A 6,654-nucleotide genomic window follows, 5' to 3' on the forward strand; every position below is an offset into this window, starting at 1 on the left:
ACTACTGAAACGTTACAGAAACCTGAAACAAAAGAACTTGAATAGATTCCGAACATTTTGGTACCATTTTTTCATGTTTATGTTGCATATAGCGGGTACAGTTAATTTTTGTTATCATACAAAGACTTCTCGGACACCCGGTATATTTGTAAGGTTTGATATAGATAGGAGTGTATTTGAAATTTGTTTGTAGATTTTACGTAAATTGTATCTTATGTAAATAAAATATATAATGGGCATAAACAGCCATATGCAATGCTCAATATATATATATATATATATATATATATATATATATATATATATATATATATATATATATATATATATATTGATGATGATGATCAAAACAAGACAAAGAAAGTTAGTAAATTTATTGCGGTTGGAAACTTTGACAAGCATTCCAATAACGATTTTTGTTCCGCCAAATATAGTGCACTTCGTAAAATAACTTGGTGACATGGCAAGGCAAGATAAGTGTGAACATTTTGTAGGAATATTCATTGTAACTTTCAATGAGCTTCGAGATTTGTGTACATAATGATATTTTATAACATTGGTTATTTTCTAAAAATAATCATTTGAACAGCAAGGAAGTAGTGCCACTTTCAACATAACGAGTTCTATGCGTGCGGGAAGGTCTCAGTGTTCAGTGATACATCGAATCGTGAGACGGTTTGTTTACAGAAGGTCTCAGGCTTGGTGATTTACACTTTAGTTCTTCTTCTTGTGTGGAAATAAAGATGTTATGTGAAAATTGCCTTTACTTTTTGATTTACCATCGTATTAAATAAATTTTGAATACGTACTCAATTTAGTGTAACATGTTGCATGTGTACTTATTTTATGTCGCTCCATGTTTATTTATTTATTTATTTATTTAAAGACATGACAGTACAGGCAAATGCCCACTTACAGTGTCTTGTATTATAACACTGTTTGGTACACAAAATATGCAATCAGCAGAATTCATAAGGTACAATACTATGATGATATGTGTTACAGTAATACAAAAATTAATATAAGATTAGATATGAAAGAGAAGTATAAAGTAGTAACCTGACAGGTGAGGTTAGAATTTACACATGATAACCAAGAAAATAACCAAGGAAAAACATATGAGCTTCACCATACATATAAACGATGATATATAGATGTAATGATAGTAATTAGTAAATAACACAAAAAGAAAAAATAGGATGGACTCTTTCGCCTGTACATAAAGAGACTGAACTACTAAACAAAGATAAGTCTGGTGTTGGAAGTAAGTTTCAGTTTCCCTTTTGAACCTTCGAAGAATTTGGAAGATGTCTATCTTATCATATGACTTTGCAATTTCGTTATATAATACACATTCTCCGAGTGGGTGCCGCATTGGCTGACGTTGTTTTAGCTCTTGGTACTTGAAACAGCTCTTTCCGTGATCTTACTTTATTATATGGTACATATAAAAGGATTTCTGAGAGCAGTTGAGAGGAGTCTAATGAGTTGTTTAAAAGTTTATGCAAGAATAGTAACTGATGTATGTTTGTCTATCGCCTAGGGATTGTACATTGAAGTATTTTTTTTAGGGTATGATAAGGAGTATATTTGGGGTAAACGCCGTCCTTTTTCAGTCTTAGGAATCGAAGGAACTTGCTTTGTACATTCTCTATTCTGCTGGTTTCATTTAGGTTTTGTGGGGACCAGACGATAGACGCGTATTCCAATTTCGACCTTACGTAGGTATTGTATAGCATTTGGAATGTTTCTGACTTCTTAAAGTCATTTCCAATTCTCATCGTAAACCCAAGGTTTCGGTACCCTTCTGCTACAATGCGGTCGATGTGTTTTCGGAAACTGTTATTTTCTTCAAACTGAACACCAAGATCTTTATAACTTGAAACTCTGTCTAACGTGTGGCCACTGATTGTGTAAGTGTGCGTGTAGGGTTGTTTCTTTCGAGTGAAAGTCATAATTTTGCATTTGTTAAAATTGAGTTTTACTTTGTTTTGAGCGCACCATTCTACAAGATTTTCAATGTCTTTTTGCAGTTCCAAGGTATCATTATCGTTCGTTATAGACTTAAATATTTTCAGGTCATCCGCGTACAGGAGTTTTCGGTCTTTCAGGTAGGAGGAGATAAGTTTTAAAACACGGGCTGAGAAGTTAAGATGGTGAAGCTTTTGAAGAAGTCTATCATGGTCAACAAGATCGAACGTTTTTGAAAAAATCAGTATAAATTACATCAACTTGCCCTTTCTTGTCCAGCATCAAGGTTATAAAGTCGGAGATTTCCAATAAATTTGTTACAATGGACCGTTTAGGTATGAATCCATGCTGGTGAGGGGTCAGTATCGGATGAAGGTGCCTGGAAATGTATTTACAAAAGATTTGTTCGAAAAGTTTTGCGGGAGTTGAAATAAGAGCGACGGGCCTATAGTTGTTGTGCGTTGGGTAAAATAAATAAATCGCTACTATGCAACCTAAAGTTCTGCAGTTTGAAAAAGAAAATAACGCAATAAATACGAAATCATGTAGTCACTTTCATGTAATTAGCAATTCGATTTTTTTGGACTGCTTGACTTTTCTGAAAATGTTCCTTTGCTTTCTTACCCTTCCTTTCATATACATTCGTTTTACATAATACATAGCCTACCTTCCGTCTGCCCAGATGCTGTGGTGCGCTTCCTATTAAATGGTTTTAGGTAGAGAAAAATGGCACTGATTAAATACATACTTTACAACGTTTACTGTACACGTATGGAAGAATATTTTAGCTTTGTCAATTGTAAACACCGTGCATACAGCATAGAGGGTGTAACTTGACGTGCCTTTCGTGCTGTATGTATTGTACAGAGTGATCACAAAGTCCCATTACCCCCTATGTATTACATAGATGTTAGTGAGCACAAAGTCCCATTACCCCCTATGTATTACATAGATGTTAATGAATTGTTGTTTCTTATTGTTTCAGGATCTACATCTAAATCATGGCTGATGATGATGATCATGATGATCGCCATCGTACATGGCGGAGAATCATACTCTGTTATGAAAAGGATGGTGTACACACAGACACTCTGGACTAAATCATAACGAATTGTTACGTACCCAATAGGACCAAATAATGTAAATAGTTTCCCAAAGAGGAATAGAGAATTGGCATAACATATGTGAATAACTTTATAAATAAGAACAAAGCAAATTGGAAAGATGAAAAACAATAGAATCTACTATAAGAAGATAAAGAATAAATATAAAAGAAATAAATTAATGTACATACTCGATAAATCAAACTAGTGATCATATGTAAATTGATCAGAAAACTAAAGAAGTCAAAGCACTGATACAAATTTGTGTCTTTGAACAGATATTGCATCTCTCTGATTGATTTATCATTCCCATAGCTGAAATTTTGTTTACATCTGTGGCGGCGCGTTCCAATCGACGCCCCACAAAACTTTTGGTTGCGCGTTTCAACCGTAGCACCTACTTGGATGCGCGTGTCAGTCGTTTGGCACCAAGTATACACTCTGTTGTACCCAGTTAGTGTTGGCGCGTTCCAATCGCAGCCGCAAGGGAGGAGATTAGTATATTTCCCAAAGCTTAAGGGGAAAAGTTGGAAAAAGGATATATGAATTCATAGACCGTCCATTAAGAAGGAAGCTCACGTAGGAAATCCAGACCTGTACATTAAGAAGGAAGTCCAGATCCAGATCTGTCCATTAAGAAGGAAGTCCAGATCCAGACTGTTCATTAAGAAGGAAGTCCAGATCCAGACTGTTCATTAAGAAGGAAGTCCAGATAGAAGAATATACAAATTGAAGAAAAGAAATAATAAAAAAAACATATTGAGATAAAACTTGACTGTAGATGAGAATTATAGAGAAAAGTAGCTCATCATGTAAACATTCGATTTCCATGTATCCTTGTTTATATAAAATATTCGTTTAAACGTCTCCATCGGAAGGCATCCTGTCTGGTTTCGTTGTCTACAAAGAACCCTACCCTATAGATATTCTAGCTGAGGTTTAAGATTAAGATTCATGCACCTTGCACCAAATAGAGGTAGCAGAATAGTCACACTACCTCCGAGTTGTCCTCTGCCATGATCTCACATTAATACAATGCGACCATCTATGACGATGTGGACACGCGATAGGGGGTAATGGGACTTTGTGATCACTCTGTACATTGTAATTGAAACAGCTAACCGAAATGTTCAATAAAATGCTTCCATGTAAAGTACTCTCTGTTATAAGATTTTTGGAAGTATTTACGTAGCATTTATGCTAGCAAAAATGTTAAAGGAAATGCTTTTGTCTAAACCCGGCTCTGATCCCATTGTACTGCTTAGTGTTCTTTCAAAATCTAGTATCCCTGAAATTATTATTTTCGTGTAATCGAAAGTTTACTCAAATTCTTCATTAACTTTAGATAAGACTGGATCAATACATTCACATAATGTGGCCACTTCTTCCAGGCGTGGATTCAGTTTTCCTGTTTGAGTGTGGCAGATGGAAAGCTACTTATCAGGTTTCCATTATCAGGGAGCCATAACAACACCCCTCAAACAAAGGGCAAGCAGCTACCTGGCAGAATTGTCTGTCAAGTCTTCGAAGACAGGAGTTTCCACTCGCAATGACGACCTGCTTAATAACTTTCGTAGCCATCTGCACAGGTGAGATCATAGTTTTTGTAGCGCAGCAGAGGCGTACTGGCCCTTAGGGCCTCATAATGATAGTTTGGGTCTCTTTGAACTTAGTTAAACTATAATTGATTGATTTTGTTTATTTTTACTTAGCTTTTCTGCCACTTTTGGATAATCGCGAAGATGAGGATGAGTGATGATATGATGAAATTGATGAAGGGGCACTCACAAAGAACACTCGTGCCAAGGCCGGGATTCGAGTCCGCAACATCGAGCGTCGTAGCGCGCTGTGCTAACCACTCTGCCGTGGAGGTCGGCAGTTAAACTATAGTTACGGACGTCGGGGGGGGGGGGGATTTGAATCAATTCGTCGACCCACATTGGAAATGGTATGGTTCATTTCCAAGTTACAAGAAAGCAGAAGAATGTTCAGTTAGAGTGCGCGTCAAATCTCCTGCATATGGCCTTGAACGGCTGAACAGCAGCAGCGAATCACAGACGTGCGGCGTTGCCTAGTTCCGTGCTCTCCGTGACAAGGCGTTTCGCTCAAACACGCTGTCTCTTTTCCGTGAGAGATTTCGACATGGCACCGCTGCAGTGTGCTGCTATTCGCTATCGCCATATGCAGGAGATTTGACGCACACTCTAGTAGCCTTATTCTGCGAGCCAGACAACTGCAAGATGAATCTTGAATCGCCGGACGACAAAAAAGTCACGCACGGTCTGTGGATGAAACTAGTCAATGCAACAACTAACATACAAGCTGCAAAGAGGAAAATTACGGAGAATATATATATTTAGGAAAGAATGAAAAAAGTAGCTACTCTTCTCGGAAAGGGGGTAAATATGGTATATCATCTTTGGTCATACGATTAATTGTATTTAAGTAATTAAAATCAATTTTGAGTTCATTTTCATATTCAGCTTCATAATATTCCGAGTTCAATCAAAATATTTGTTCTGAATAAAAAAATGTTACCACGTCAGGTATCATTATGGATATATACTTAGCATTCATTAAAGTAGATTGTATTGTTCAAATCTTGTGTCGAAGTCACGCTCTTCGTTCTTTGAAGCAGACGAGATATTCAGTGAACGTGGTCTTCATATAAAACAATGAACATCTCTCACTTCAAACCAATATTTCAACATTTTCAAAGTATCATTTATTTATCTTGAGTACAAAGAAGGTTGTCAGACATCGCCAAGTATAACTATAGCCCATGGGCGTGCGCAGACCCTCTGATTAGGGGTTGGGGCAAGAGCCTTCATAAAAGTTCAGTGGGGAAAGAAAAATCTAATTTTATCTCACTGATTTTAGTTACATTGCATTGATGGGTCATAATGCAGCAACATAGAGGCACCATAACGGATTAATAAATAATAAGAAGCGAAGTAAAATAAATCAAATCAAAGCATGAAATGAAAGAAAACAAGAAAATTTTACGAAATGTATTTTTATTTGTATAAAGTTTGATATCGAGGATGGCAATTGCCCCTTTGTGCCCTCTGCAGGTGCTCTTGGCCGTCTGGAGGATATAATGCATGAAAGACGTGAAACTAATTCCATCTTGAGTATCCTTTTGCCGTGCTACTTTTACATTCAACTAGTTTTGCTTTCTCTTACCTCAATGTTTACCCCTTGCCCTCCTAGAATTGATTTCCGTCCAAGGTTGGGGAAAGGAAAATGCCTATTGCCCCCTGTAGTTGCGCCACTGCACCCTATTCCCCCGTAGTTGCTTTGAACTTTAATTCGCTTGTAAATTCTTTATTCTTTTTAGGAGGATAATATATTTTAATGACGTCGATAAGATTCCTCCACACTAAATTTCCTCTCCCTTAGAAATCGAATGTCAACCTAAAAGTATATATTTCACGCGCATAATTTGATTTCAGTCATAGTAATTTACATTTAAGCGATAATTTCAAGTGGTGTTTTTGAGGGGCAACACTATTATCGGGGTAATATACCCATGGAAAAATACTGTGCTTGTCCTTCCATGGGAAAAAATTGCGACGTC

Source organism: Lepisma saccharinum, chromosome 21 (assembly GCF_977018435.1).
Source record: "Lepisma saccharinum chromosome 21, izLepSacc3.1, whole genome shotgun sequence".
In the NCBI taxonomy this organism is placed as follows: domain Eukaryota; kingdom Metazoa; phylum Arthropoda; class Insecta; order Zygentoma; family Lepismatidae; genus Lepisma; species Lepisma saccharinum.